Here is a 15,662-nt window from a genome sequence, read left to right as displayed (position 1 = left end):
CTTTAAAAGTCTACATTGGCATCCTTACTTATTTACCCTTTTTGAGAGGATGGCAGTTGATAGATGTGTCACCGTGATGATGCATGGTTATCTTCTTTCCCTGTCTCAAAATACTGCATTAGTGATACCATGGCAACAAAGAAGTTGTCGTTAAGGAAAAGGGGGGGAAAAAAAAAGCGTGACTTCAGTGTTCAAGAAAGGTGGCAGACTGACAGCCCTAGTCTTCCCTTTCTACCAGTAAGGCAGTGGTGGTGTCAGCTATGACAAAATGTATCCGATTATGAACTCTGTGTTGTACTGTGACTGAAAACAAGCCTGGGACATGATCAAAGACAAACCTACTACAGTAACAGCGGGTTGAGAGTCTTCTGAGAAAACGTGCTCTTGTCAGACAATTAAATTCCGTTTAAATTATAACTTTTTCTGAGAAATACATCATCTTGAAAGAACTTTCCTAGACCCAAGTTGTGTCCTTATTCAGGATGGAATTCCTCTCTGAGCAGACTGTAGAGATGGTGAGAGAAACCAGATGTCCCTTTCCACTGTGGTAGGTTTTTCTGGAGGTCAGACAGTTAAAGGACACGTGGAAGGGGCATGTTCATGTCTCTGTCCTGCTTGATTTAGACTTGCATTTGAGTACAGGTCTCATCTCTAACACAAGAGCCCTAACCAGCAGGAGACTGGGTTTCAGGGACTAGCTTCTTTCTCTCATTTGATCTAATCCAGTTTGTATAGGTAGTTATCACAACAGCCTTTTTCTTGCTTTCCTACATCTTGGGTGAAAGCTTTGACCACAAAGTTATTCCCCTCACTGCTTTGTGTGATGGCTGTTTTTACAATGGAAAATAGTTCCAGCATGCAAAACTGAGAATTTGTGCATAGCTTAGAGATGAAGGTGAATATTGAGATAGAGAAGAGATGACAGAGCAAAGACTTAGGTGTAAGGGTTTCTCACAGACTGTGGACTAGGAAAGTAATTTTCTGCCTGGTTCTGATTTTTCTTCAGTGGTCTAGTGGACTGAGACACAGTTGTGGATGCTGCAGTTTTCACTTGGATTATTTCAGCTGTTGGCCCAGTTCTGAGAACAATCCTGGCAGGGACAGGTGGTACAGGAGAACGAAGGTCTGGATGGGTACCGTGAGGTTCCTCGTGCTGTCCCTGTTAAACCTCTTCAGCCCTGACATGGAGGGACCAGCTTACACTTTGTGGATGGCAATTCAAGTGCTGTGCTGCTCAATTTCTCAGTCTCCCTGGCCCTGTTAAATTACAATGAGTTTTAAATACCATACAGATTGGAGCCTTTTCTAAGATTATTACTAAGATTGACAATTAGTCTCTGAATCACCCTTTAGAGGCCTAGGTTGTTACTTGAGTCACCTCTGTTGAAGTGAATGCTCCCCTGTCTGTTAGAACGCGCTTCTATTCCCTTGTTTCATCTGTATTTGTGGGTTTAAGGGAGAATTTGTCTCAGGCCTTCCATTTCTTAGGTGAGCACCCTTGCTTAATGCCACCACCTCTGTGTCCCCTGTGGTGTCTGATGTTACTTCCCTTGAACTCAGTGTTGCCAGGAGGTGTTGAGCAAGTGTCCCTAAGAAGAATCAGACTTTGGGGGAAGAAATGCCAGTCCTGTGTCTTTAAGGTGACCCAAGGCAACTGAGGAGATGCCCAGAGGCCTTCAGCTGTTGCTGTGGTGTCATGTCTAGGAAGGTGCTGTAGATGTTCTGTTTGGGAGCCTCAAGCCTGGGGTGAAAAGTGAGGTATTTCTAGACACTGAAGTGCCTGTGTAGATGGATGGGACCTTTCTTGATTGTTCTTTTGGGTCTAACTTCCACCATTTTGGGTTGTATCTGTGCTGTGGCTCCCCTTCTGTGGAGCAGTTGTGTTAGCATTTCCGTTTCAGAGTTGCTGGGGGGATAAATTCATTGAAGCTGACAAAGTGTTTGGGTACTGTGGTTATGTGGGTTGTGGAAGAAAGGGAGATGAAGTAGCTGTACTGTCTCTGAGACCTTTGAAATTGCATGCCTGTGTCATAGGCCATAAGGGCACCTTATATCTTTAAAGGTGACCTGCGAATACATTATCGGCAGCTACAAATGGGCCCATTCTTCCACCCTTTGATCAGCCAAATTTTGCAGTCAAAGTTAACAGAAGTATAGTCAGGTCAAAAGTGCCTTTCAGTCCTTCATATTCCTTATATAAAAGGACTGGAGAACTTCCTCATTCTTGCTATCTGTAAATCAGCACATAAAAATAAAGTGTGTGAAACTGAGCCTTGATGCAGGGCAAGTCCTCCTGCCTTGGGTGGGAATTTCACCCTTCTGCTACAGCGCTGAATGTGGTCTGGTTGCATTTCTGATAATGTATTTGTGGATCACCTTGAGGAGAAGAGGAGGAGTTATACAACTGTTCCCTCACAGTGCTGTTAGGAAGGGTCGGGCTTTATCTCCTTTGAAATAGATATCAGGAGAGAGCTGCAATCCTGTGAAAACACACATTTATTTCTGAAGTGTTTGTGTATTGTGTGTGTGGTGCACACGAATAGACTTGCCACCTGTCCGAGGCTGATAATGATGATCTGGAGAGCAACGGTCATGCGCTCCTTACTCTAGCAGTTTGCTGTATGAAGAATCGATGCCTACAGCATCCCTTGGTCTGAATTTATGAAATGCTGCATGCCGTGAGTTGCTTTATCCTTTGTGGCACTTTCTGAGCTTGCATAGATACGGATTCGTTAGAGTTTTTGCTAAAATGGAAACAACGTTAGCTGTGGCTCATGAAAACCCTTTACCTTTTTTCTATCCTGCTCTCTCAGAAAGGTCCCACTAGTTATCCTATTCCTTTAGGAATCCACATATGGCACTATTTTCCTTTATAACCTTGGCCCCAGCTTGTGAGTGGGCAAAGTGACAAGATCCTGATACCCACATACTTTAGGCTCTGAGTAGAGGAAGCAACTGAGAAACCTTAGTGTTTCCATTGCACCCAGCAGGCAACTTGTCCTGATAGTGGGGCTGCTGTCGTCGTTTCACCGCACATAACTTTCCTTCAGTAGTTGCTGAGCCTTGCTAAGCAGGAGGCTTGTTACAGACAGACTCCTGTGCTTTGCTGCTCTGTGACACTGCTGATAGGGATGAGGATATGTAGGTATGCGAGTAGGTGGAAACTTTCTAATACATCATAATAGTAATAATAATAATAACGTGCACTTCGACTGCCTTGCAGCTTTCGCTAGAACTTCTGCCCACGCGTCAGCCTACTTGGTTCACAATGCAGTGTGCATGCTAGACAATTAGTGGTTGATAATGAAAAATGTCATGGGAACCAGCAGGAAAATCATAGCTTACTCCAAATATATAATGAAATGTAATTAGCACAGACAGTAAAACAGACAATTTATGCTTTTTTTCGTAATTAAAAAGTACCAGTAAACATTCCTTTTGCAGGAAGCTTGGTATCAAATGGAAAGAAAGAGCTATTGTCTGGAACAGGATTTAATGCAAAATTTAACCCTTGCAAAGCTGAATGGATTCAGATTTTGTTAATTGCAAACTCTCCAAGTGAATTTGTTGTGGCACTTCCATTCATTCTCCTGGTCCTGGTCTGTCTGGAGGGGCCAAGTCTGCTAGCAGAATTGCTGTGAAACCTGCCACAAGCCAAATACTTGCCTGAATTCAATGCATGTAACAGTGTGGCCAATACTTCTTCCCTCCTGCTCTTCCCTGACTCTCCCTTGAAGTCGTCTTGTAGCGTGGAGGTAGCTTTGACGGAGAGGTTGGAGCAGGAACAGCATTGTAAAGTCTTGTACTCCCTGTGTCCTCTGTCAGATGTCTTCTGTTGAACTCACTTCCATCTCTGATCTCCTGTTTTCTAGCTTGGGGCCCTTCACATTGCACCTCTTGTTTGTTCTTAAGCAGTGTATGCAAAGGAGTGTGTGCAGTTATGCACGCCCTCAACTTGCCAGGAGTGCAAATACTGGTCCTTGGCTTGCGTTCCCACCTGGGGCAACAGAATGTGTGGACCCACTGTGGCATTGCACAAAGGCATCTATGGCATTAATTTCTTAGCTTAAAAATGGGTAAGCAAATGGGAGAGAGTCCTGGTTGAATGGACTGTTCATGTCCCAAAGCACATAGTGGCCAGCTTCTTCCCTGGACTTGGGAGCCCAAGATTTGGACCAACAGTTGAATGCCTTGCTACATCCCCTTTTCTTGCCCTCAGGTACAGCCTATCATCTATTTCTGTGAGGCTGGAGATTTTACTTGTGTGAGAAACTTTTACACACTCCAGCAATGCTGGACATGTGAGCATTTCTGCTGCTTTTCCTTCTCAACACCCTAACAGGCCCAGACGTCCCACCACAAAGCAGAATAGAGCTCTACTCCAAATCAGTTCTACAGTAATTTCCCAGATGTAGTCAGCGTCGAGTTTCAAGTGTGCAGAGAAAGCCCTTCAGCTGAGGGTTGAGAGGAGAGCTGGGCCACGTGGTCAGGACCGTATGCAGGTGCAGCATGTTTTCCTCTTGATGATGGAGGAGCAGAGTGCCAGCATGCCTCCCATCACAGAGGGATATGAGCTTCCAGCTGGAGCCAGGTGCACAGACTGTAACGTTTCTGCCCACGTATGTGAGACGGTGCTCAGGTGCAAAATCACAGCCCTCCCTCAGAGACGCTGTGGCACAAACCTCTAGTATCTGGCACTGATACCGTGGGGGAGAGGAGAGGAAAATTCTGCTTAAAGCCATGGGACAGGATGCACAAGCTCCTTTGCCTTGTGCTGCAGAAGTCCCAGCCACCTTCTCGCAGTCAGGCAGACCCTCTTTAGGAGAGGGACTCTGTGGTTTGCTATGGGAGCCAACTGTGTAGGAGGTGTCAGTTCCTGCCAGAGCTGTGGTGGTCTTTCTGGGACACCTTTCCTCTCTGCTTGGTGCCTGCAGTGATGGGAGAGGTGGTGCAGGGATCTCAGCCCTCGTTAGTAGCTGGCTGATAGTCTTTGCTGTTCCGGATGTATGGGGAGGGGTCTCTGCAATCCCTTCTTACCTGTGGTCCCAAAACCTCTGCCTCTGTGTGGACACAGTGGCGTTCGGCTTTGAAATCTTCCTCCTAGAAATTGTTCTTGGATCTTTTGTGATCTTTGAGAGGAGGTGCCTTTTACATCTCTGCCCAAGGAGTAGGGGAAGCTTGAAGGGTTGTCCCAAGTCCTATGCCCCTGCACTACTACTTTCTTGTTCCTCTATAGCTGATGAGGAAACAAGAATAGATGGGCAATAATGCTGTTGTGCCAGTCTGAGATCCTTTAAGACAAGTGGATAGCAGCTGATAATTTGTCACCAAACTTTATTTCAGGATGCCTGGTCTAGTCAAGGGTCTGCTTTTTCCTCTGGGATTTTGCAGGTCTGCTGGAGAAAGGGGAACTTTGATGATTTCTGCAGCTGGGGTGAAGCTTATTGGAGCATGCAGTGGGCAATTTATGTTTAAAAATACTGGTGGCTTGCTTGTGCCCTGTCTGAGAAGGGGAAACGCTGGCATCTCCTTGGGCTCAGAGCTGAGATTTTATAAAAGGGCTTAATAAACAGTAACAGCCATGTCCTTGCCCCTCTACATCACACTCTCTGCAATGAAGTCACTCACATCAAGCATTCAAAACATGGTTGTCAGTTCACTACATACCCGCTCCAGCTTCACACACACATGTGCATGCATGCATGTGAGCTTGTGTGCACACACACACCCTCACGTGCACACACACACTCACACTTGTGTGCTGAGATGTGGTGATCCCAAGTGTTTTATAAGGTAGGGCATAATCCTTCTTCCTGCGTATGCTGTGCTCAAGAAAAGGAGTCATCAGTGATGGGACCCAGCCAGGCTGTCGTGTATATCCTGGGGTTATGGTTACTTTGATTTGTACTCAGTTCCTTTGAGTTATACTTGGCTCCAGCAGCCACTTAATGGTGACTTCAGCAGCTGAAAATAGCTAGAGTAGATGTATCACTCAGCCACTCTCGCGTCCCCAGCCCAGCTCTCTGGGTTGAATTGTAAGGGGGAGATAAGGCTGGTATATGCCTGCCAAATTATCCAGGGAAGCTGTGGCACCAAATTTCAGCGCTGGCAGGGAGACGTGCTGTCTTCACAGACCCAGCTTAGTGCTGGTGTCACACAAGGGGGACACAGAAATAATCGCCAGACAGGTGTCTGTGCCCATGCAGAAGAGAGCAATGGAAGTGTAGACTTGATCTTGTTATTTAAGCTGCTGTAATTTAGTGTGTATTTCTGTTCCTTGCTTAGGCTGGAGTGAGCAAGGTCAGAGCCACCTCCAGAGTTTGTGTAACCCATATTCCTCGGGGTTCAGTCCCAAACACTCATCTTTTTTGCATGTGGGCTGCTGCTATGCATTGGTGATTTTTGTTTCCAATTGAGGCACCTTGGCTTGTATTAATTTAGGGGTTTTAATCCCCTGGATCCTAGTCCTACTGTGCAATATCACAGCTGTAACTGGAGACAGCGTAGCTCTTCTAGCCTAAATCTTTCGCTGAGTCAAGTCTTGTAAACTCCCAGTGGGATGTTTCACAGGCAGGGCTGGCTCTGTTTACATCCCTTCCTCCTGCTCATCTCATCTGTGAGTGGCAGCTTTGCAATCACAGGCATCCCTGGTGTGCCACTGATGCTGCTGCTGTTTCATTTTTATGGGGTCTTTGACTTGAATTGAACAACTGAACTTCACCCTTTCCTGGTGAAGTAATTACCAGAGTAACAAGCCAATTTTTTTTTTTTTTTTTTTTTTTTGCAGATGGCACTTACAGTTTTTGTCGTGTGTGCCCTTCCAATCCACATTGGGTGATATATGTAGCATTTGTCCCTTGTTTTGGCATTTTGATATGTGTGAGAGAGGTGAAATGGCTTTAAAAGCTTTTTGCTGGCGCCTGCAGTTTGTTGCAGACCCAGTGGTAGAGGCAGGACCTGATAAATTGAAGTAAGACTATTTCTTTACAGTTTGACATAGGGATGTTGACATATAGGACTATGTTGTCAGCTGGTGCAAAACCACTGTGCTCGTTACATGTGGCCAAACCTGGCACCAGGGGAGCTAAACTGAATTACCTGAGCTGCAGGCTGGTCTTTTGCAGCAAAGAATGGTAATTATGTAGTACAGTCTTCTTACTTAAGGGTAAAGTAACACTTGAACGAGGATCATGGGCTATACATTAACCTGGTTCTTAGTAAATGTAATGAAGTTAGTGAGTACCATTATGGTGTAATCTGATGGTTTTAGAAAACATACATAAATTGCAAAGGAGGTTTTGGGGCCTTTCACCCCTTGAGCTCATCCTCCCTGCAGCTTCCCCTGAGAATTTACTGCAAGCTGTGCAGAAGTGGTTTATGACCAGCTGCCCTTTCTTGGCTGGATCCTTGTTGCAATATAGAAGCTGGTGGAATTCTGCATTGATACGAAAATTTGTAAAAATCGATTAGTGACTTTTCTGTGTTGGAGTTCATCATGTGACAGAAATTAAGACCTTAATCGCAACCAGGTTTGGTGTGTAGTGTACCGTGTTGTCGATGTCCTCAGAAGACTGGCCCTATGCAGATGTTTTATCCATTTAACTCAAGTCCAAGTTCTGCTGCATTTCATTGCCATTTCCTCCGGGAAGAGGATGGGGAAGCAGAGCCACAGATGCAGATGTGGTTAAAACGCATCTTTCTCTGGGCGGTTTTTCCCACTTGTTCTGATGTTTTCTTTCTGACTTTCTGTTCCTAGTTACTCCTGAGGCTGTTAGGTTTTTGTCTGCAGTTGGAGTCTTTATTATCCCCCCTGCAGTCCTCTTCCACTTCATCAACAAGAACCTCTGCTTTGAAAAGAGAGGTGGGCTCCCATGCCTGGAACAACAAGGGAGAAGAAAACACTACAAAGAAAAGTCCAGAGTTCATGAGGGCCTTGGTAAGTATCACAGTATTATACCGCCTTCGATGTACAGAATTTTCTTGAGGCTTTGATTGCTGGGAGGAGAGAGATAGATCCATTTGCTGTGTCTTGGGTTATTTGTGTGGACAACAGTAGGGTTTTGGATAGACTGTCATAACGTTCAAGACTTGATCAAATGGATATGCAGTTGCTCCCATGCTCCCATTGTCTTTGTTGTCTGGAGTAATCTCTTGAAAAATGGAGGGCAAAAAGGATATGCCCCACTCTGTCCGTTGAGGGAGTGTTTTGTTAATCCTGTGAAGAGCGAAATGTGAGCAATTCTGAGTAACGCCACTGCCTTTCTGCTCATGGAGGATATGCCTGTCCTGGTTTTCTTGTAGTAGTTATTACACGCTCTTTCATGCGTTTGTTCTTGTCTGGAAGCATTATGTCTTGGGTAAACTCAGGAGTCCTGGAGTCAAAATAACTGGGAATTTTTACTGTGTTACAAAAATAACATTTTAATGTTCCTCAGCCATCAAAAATGCATCAATTTTGGTAATGGTCGTAACTGAGACTTTGGTAATTTCATCATACATTTGTTGATAAATTTGCATGTCATAAGTGTATAGTCATTGAAGTAATCAGCCAAGAAGAGGCCTCAGAAGCCTCCCAATTAAAAGGTCTGCTTCTCAGTGTTTCAGTCTTAAAGCTAATTGTAGAATGGCACAGTCGCAAAACGTGGAGCCCCTGGAGTTTTTTTTTGTTGTACGTTTTGCCTTGTACACTGAGGTCAGCTTTGCTGTTGCAAAGGGCATTATCTGGGCAAACCGTAAGAGTCCAGAATTTATGGACGGTCAAAGGCTTGGATGCCACGTGTGAGAGGAAGTCAGCGGGACTAGCTGCTTCTTACTAAAAGCATTAGTGAGCCAGGGACAGGCACCAAAAAGTTGAAAGTACAAATGGTACTTGAAATTACCGCCCCCCCCCCCCCCCCCCCAAAGTCATAACTTTAATGTTTGTAAACAAAGACTGTTTTTTTTAATAAGTTTCCTTCATCAATATTATTTTTAAGTCTTTCTTTCCTTCTTTTCGCCTCCCATCAACTGGTGTAAAAATGTGGCTTTTATTTCGTTTTTTAAGATGACACATCTCCCAGGAGTGTGTGGGCGTTGACATTCTATGGAGCTGTCACAGGCTATCATGTAAACATGTATTTGCAATGCCTTTTAAAATGTGAATTATTAATAAACAGGGTGGCTTGCTTTTTTTTGTGTTTTGTTCCTTCCAAATTTTGAAGGGCAAAAAAATGTTTCCCAGCTGACACACTCGATGGCAATTTTCACTTCAGACTAAATCTTATGTGTCTAAGCAATAAACCTTTGAAAACATGGGTTTATAATGGAAACACTAATTCAACTTTAACTACAGCTGTGCCGTACAAGCAAAATACCACACACATTAATGAGGTGCTAAATCTGATACGGCAGAGGAACGTGTTGTAATCATTAATTACAATGGAAGCTTAAAGTTGGAGCCTGCTTTTTCCATTCAAACAAAATCAGCTTGGCGAGTTGGAGCTAAGAGCTATTTAAAAATATCATCTCTATATTTAGTTTAAATTTCACCATAGCGTTTTGATACTTGTAAGGCCAATATGGAATATGCGTGTAGGAAATGCTAATGCTTTTAAAGGACAGCAGCATGAGAGAATAGATTAAACCCCGGGCTAAGGTAGCATGTCATATGGTGAATGTAGAAACTGGGAGCCTGAGCTTGGGCTGGGAAGCCAGGAAAGGCTGTTTCTAGCATGGCAGCTGCCTGATGAGGGAGCTCTCCCAAGAAGAGTGTTGACAAGCAAGAGTTTGTTTCCAATTTGAAATCTGACTTAGCAGGGTAGAAAGGAGCAGGATGGGAGTGTTTGTAACATGTAACTTATTGGTCAGCATTCACTTTTCCTCTTTTCTACTTCTTCTTGTGCTCTAGGCAATCCTGCTTTAGCAGGGGAGTTGGACTAGATAATCTCTAGAGGTCCCTTCCAACTCTGAAGATTCTGTGATTCTGGTGAGCTGTGTTTGTTACAAGGAGATCCTGATTCTAAATACTCAGCTGTTCTTTAACATGGAACCCACTAATGATTGTTATTCCCATTTCTAAGCTCTCAAATTGGGGAAATCATTTTGCTTTTCCACATCTGGAATTGAGTGGTTAGAATGTAGCTGTCTGCTATGACTATCAGCTTTATAACTGTATAAATAGGAGAGAAGGCGTTTTGTATTTTGATCCCTCTGGCATGACTGTAATATCTGCAATAGGATAAACCCCAGTTTGCAACAGTAGAGGTAAACGAAGGCTGTAGCTTGAGAAGGTGTGTATGGGTTCAGTGCATGAGATGTTTTTCTTGTCCTTGGATCTAGTTGAGTTTTGAGTTATCTACTGATAAGAAGAGAGTCGGTATAGAAACATAAGCAAATCTGTCTACTTTGCAGGTGCACAGGCCGACATTCAGAAAGTGTACTGTAAGGTGTCAAAGTCGTCGTCTTGTTGTTTTTGCTCTTCTGTATAGAGCCTGACCTCAGAACGAGGCAAGTGACAGAATGAAATAGGCATTTCCATCGTCATGACTCTAGGATACATCTGGCTGGTTTGTTACTAATTTAATTTTAATTGCACAGTTTGTGTCTTTATGAAAGGAACAAGATAAGGGAAAGATCCTTGTGAAAATGAAGAATTAATTGAAAACCTTTCAGGAGACTGCAGGACAAAGCCTCTTAATTACTGGGACGCAATCGATAACGTTTTTGATACTTGAGGTTTTTGTGGATCCTGTTCTTCACTTCTTCATTGACCTTAGTGATGAGCCCATCTCTTGAGCAAGGATGTGCTGCCCCAATTGCCTTTCACTCAGCTGCAGGAGTCCATTTACTGCAGGGGCTGGAGCTCATCTGGACACAGCCAGCTTGTATGTATTTAGGATGGACTTGGCACTGCAAAGGAGAGCTCAGAGCAGGCTGCAAAGCTTGATAAATAAGCTGGTAAACACATAACTGATAGGAGGAAAGCACAGAGTTGACTTCGTGCATATCGAGCTTGCTTGGCTATGCCCAAGCATGTGCAGAAGGAAGTGATGGCAGCGTGGAGCAGTCTTGAGCTGACTGGAGTGATGTACAGCCTTGATGTAGGTCATGTGCAGAATTACTTAGGGAGGGAAAGATTAAACACCACACCTTTGGCCTTAATGGAGTCAGCTGGAGTGGTTTCTCACAGCATTGGTAATCTTTCAGGTGGTGGGGGAGTTTGTGTGTGGGTGAAATTTCCCCTTGGAGCATCCCCCTGTACAAGGGAGGAGGACCTTCCCTCCAACAGAAGCCTGACAGATGTCAGTGGGGTATTGTCTGAGACCTTCTGATGCTGGTGTCCTTTCCTGTAGTGTGAACTTCAGGACCAAGAGGTGGTGATGGTGTTCTTACGTGTGGTGTTTATAATGTTGCTGAGCCCTTTGCCTCAAAAGTTTGAGGATGAAATGAACTTCACAGAAACGTGACAGTGATGGGCAAACCCTTGTGTAAAGAGCTTTATCTAACCGTGTGCTTCAGTGCTCCAACTCGAAAAAGAAAAGGGCCCTCTTTGTTCTATACCGTAATCTTTTTATAATGATGTGACCTGAGACCGGGAAAGAAATTGTAGTTTCCTAACTGTGCTTTATACAAAAATATTCCAGTTGTGCCTTGCCTTGAACACTTGTCGTGATGTTAAGCATGTACTCCTGATAGATCAAATCAGCTTAAACGTCATGAGGTTTGAAGAAACATTTTTTTCCATTTTTTTTCTTATGTCTTATCAGCCTTGAGAGTGTTTTCAGTTCATGTTCTCAAGCTGTTCTGCACAGCCGCTGCTCTAGCCTCTGGGGCTAGCAGCATGCTTAAAATAAAAAAACGGAGATGCAGTTCTTATATAAACCACTCATCTCCTGTAGCTGAGGCTTTTAGGAAAGTATCAACACCTATAATATTCAACAAAGGCAGGAACGTTAGCAGCGCTGCCTGGGTGTCGACCTTGCTCTGTCAGTGCAGCCTTGGGCCCAACCAGGCACTGGGGACCCACCACGTGCAGCGTGTGGGACCGTCATGTGCTGGCAGAGGCTTAGCTTCATGTTTAGAAACAAGTAATGTGGGTAAATGTGAAAGTACCAGTCTGGCATGCGCAGTAGACAGGCTTCTTCCAACAGTGTGGTAAGTCATGGAAAGCCTAGGAATGTCCTTCTCCAAAGAAATACGATTGTGGTTGGTCTTTGTAACCCTGATGCTGCATACCCAGTAGCTCTGTTGTTCTCGGCAAGGCGCAGATTGAAAATGAGTCTGGGGTTATTCATGTTACCCTAGTTAAGGTACGTAGCTCAGCCAGGGTGTTACGTTCCTTGACCAGCCGGTGGCAGGAGGGAGAGGAACTCTTGAAAGGGAAGTTTCTCAGTGCCCAAATGAAGCTGTTCTTCTAAATTGCTGTTTCTCCCAACTGCTTCTATAGAGGCTTGTAGGAAGAGTGATTGGATGTGGGACAGTGTGACTGTTGCCACTGATGCCTGCCCTAGACATTAGAGAGCCTGGTTTGTAACAAGGCTGAATTAAATGAAGGATAAGAGTAGCTGAGGGGGCAGTTCCTAAGTTGGTAGGGACAACTGCCTGCTCAGCATTCTGGCTCTGAATTCTTTTAATTCATTTGAAACTAGGTCTGGTTTTCCCAGTGACCCCTCAGCCTCCCAGCATGTCCATCTGGACTGGTGGTTGACTTAGCAGAAGTGAAAGGAGATGGGAGCTGCGGTCTTCGCCATGTGCACATGCAAAGGTGGATAACGAGGAATGGATAATCATCCACTGCATTTGCCACTTCGGGCTGTGGTTCCCAAACAGCACTGTCTGCGCTGCTCGATGGTGGTCCATACAGAGCAATTTCCATGGGCTCTGTAACGATGGAGTGTGTGTGGGGGAAGAAGGAGTAACAGTAACTGGGTGACTCCTCAAAATGTTTCTAAAATATCTTCATTGTGTTAAACAGCTAGACATGCTCTCCCACTGCTAATTTCCATGCAAGTAATTGCTCTGATTGACCCTGGCTTGTTCAGTTGCTGCAGTCTGGGTAGCATGATTGCAGGCGGGGTGGAGACTCGGTCTATTGGGTCTCCTCTACGCAACAGCTTGACAGCACAGGTGGGTGGGTTCGAGTGGTGGTGTAAATTGGTGTTTCTCCAGCCTTTTGAACTTGTGATTTCCTTTCGGTTCTTCTGTCTTCACGCAAGCTGATGAACGACAGCAGCTCAATTATAGAATGTGCTGTAATTTCTGACTGCAGGTTTCTTCTTTCATTCCCCTAATCCAGTAATTACAGATGTTTCTCATTCCTTTACCTTGAAAGAGCACAGTTGCCACTACTAACACCACTTTTCTAATACTCTAATGAATGATGGCTTTCTTTATGCCCTTTTGTAACCATCAGTTTGAAGTATAAATAATTAAAGTTATTCATTGTTGCTTTTTGTACTACCACTTGGCACAGAACTGTTAGTTTTTTGTGCCTATGGTGACAAGTGGCTCTTTAAACGCAAAGGACCTTATTTTGATTTGGAGGATGTCCCTGGCTTCAATGGAGTGACTCTGGACTTAACACCAGTGCCGAGGCAGAATCTGGCTCTCCAGTATATCGAGGCCAAATATGGTCAAGGAAGGTGTTCCCATTTTGTCCCTCCTGAAAATTCCCTCAAGTTTTGTACTAATATTTTGGTGGCAGTAGTATCTATCTGTGCAGTCACAGATTGCCTGTTTTGTGAGCGCACTGGACTTACATGAAACGAACACACCTCTGAGTTCAGGAGGTCTTACAGTCTAGGCGAAAACAAAGGTGTGAAGGGGTCACCATAGGAAATTGCCATCAGCTCCTCAGCCTCATTGCTGGTGGAGCTTCTGAGCTCCGTATTTGGATGCTGGTCTTCCGTGAGCATTTTTTTGCCTGGATTTATCACCGTATAGCCTATATGGTGGAGAGACCTGGGTTTTTTGAAAAAGGCTCCACGGTTTTGTATGATTAATGTCACATTTGCATAATTCCTTTTTTTCTTCTATCACTTTTGTCTTCTCCCCATCCCACTGAAACTGTGAGGATCAGTAATCTTGCCTCTATTTCTGACAAACGGAGAGCATGCAACAAAGGAATGGGAAGAAAGGAGGAGACACCATGGGGCTAAATATTCTGATCAAAACCACTTCTGTCATTTGGGTATCAATTTTTACAACTAATTTGGCACAGCATCACTAATAGCGAGCTGCCCACAAAGTCATAAGGTGATTTGAGAGTGAGGAATAAGTCTGCAGGCTTCCTCTGCCTAGGCTAAACCCCCTGCAGCAGGGTGCATTGCTGTCTGTCTGATCTCATCTTTGTTTTTACTTCACCCTTTTGGAGCTTGCAGGACCAATGCTTTGCAGCAGTGGGTTTATTGCCTTGTTGATTTGTAACCCATAAATGTTTCCAATGAGATGTATGTAATTTATTGGCATAAACCATTAGATCTTCCTTGAATGCCCTGGAGTTTCTGAATCACCAGTTGAAAACTATTATTACAGAGCACATAATCACTTGGAAAGTGCCTCTGTCTTCTCCTTTTTTTTGTGCGTGTGTTAAATTCAGCTACATAAATAGCATTTTTATAACGCATAGGCCAAAAAGGTACCAAGATGTTCTGTATTTCTGTTTTGTTTTACCTTAGGGAAACTTGGGCAGCCGTGACACTCATGGTTGATGTGAACCTTGTGCACTGTCTGTGAACTTTGCTCATAATGCTTCTGCAAGAGGCTCCAATGAACTGAACAGCTTCGAGTACACAGGCTGGTTTTGGCACCATGACAATCTTAACTGGAAATACACTTTCGTCGTAGCAATGTTTGGTTATCCTTTGCTGTGAGGATGGAAGGGCTTTGCTAGCATCTTGTTAAAACATGATTCTGGCAACTACAGGAGTAGGGAAGAGTCCAGATTGTTCCCTGAACTAGGATAGAGGATTTCTTGGCCCAGTGCTGTGGCTGTCTGCCTTCAGCAGAGTACATTTCTAATCTCCCCTCTGCTATTTTACATGTGTGCTAATTGGACTCCAGTCCAAAAGGAGGATCAGGCTCATTATAGTTTTCAATATCTTAAAAAGAATTATTAAATTATCTTACTCCTCCAAGCCTTCCCCACTTCCTCCTTTCATGAAGAGCAAAATGGCCTTGCCTTTTTCACAGACCCTTGATGTTCTGGGCATCAGCTTAGATTCACACCTTGGTTTAGGTCTTTCCTCCTAAGCTTGGAGCAGGGCTTCGTGATGGGTGTGTAGCACTGGTTTTCCTAGGTGTCCACACAAATAAAGCTCCTGTCCATGGATATGATCTGTGGCGTGCCAGGTGGGCATGAGGGGCTGATGCTGTCTGTATGAGATCAGGAAATAAAGGTAAAATCATTATTGATGTCTGAATTAAAATTTCTGAGAAGTGGGGAAGGCAGGAATTATTCCTTCTGGTACATGTAGTGTGGCTGTCTAAACCGGTGACCCAGCACAGTGCTTAGAGTTTCAGTTGTGGACAGATTGATTCAGCAACTTGCCCAAACTGTTAAAAAAGCTTCTTGGTACAATTTTCTTGGCAGTGGCAAAATAAGTGCATCTTTCTAAAACAGTGATGTGACAAAGATGTCTTCGGATCTTTGGAAGCTGGGAGCTGATTTCCCCTTCTTATGTCCC

This window comes from Charadrius vociferus, unplaced genomic scaffold (genome assembly GCF_000708025.1).
Source record: "Charadrius vociferus isolate BGI_N301 unplaced genomic scaffold, ASM70802v2 scaffold308, whole genome shotgun sequence".
NCBI classification, from domain to species: domain Eukaryota; kingdom Metazoa; phylum Chordata; class Aves; order Charadriiformes; family Charadriidae; genus Charadrius; species Charadrius vociferus.
Note: the sequence above shows the minus strand (reverse complement) of the source record.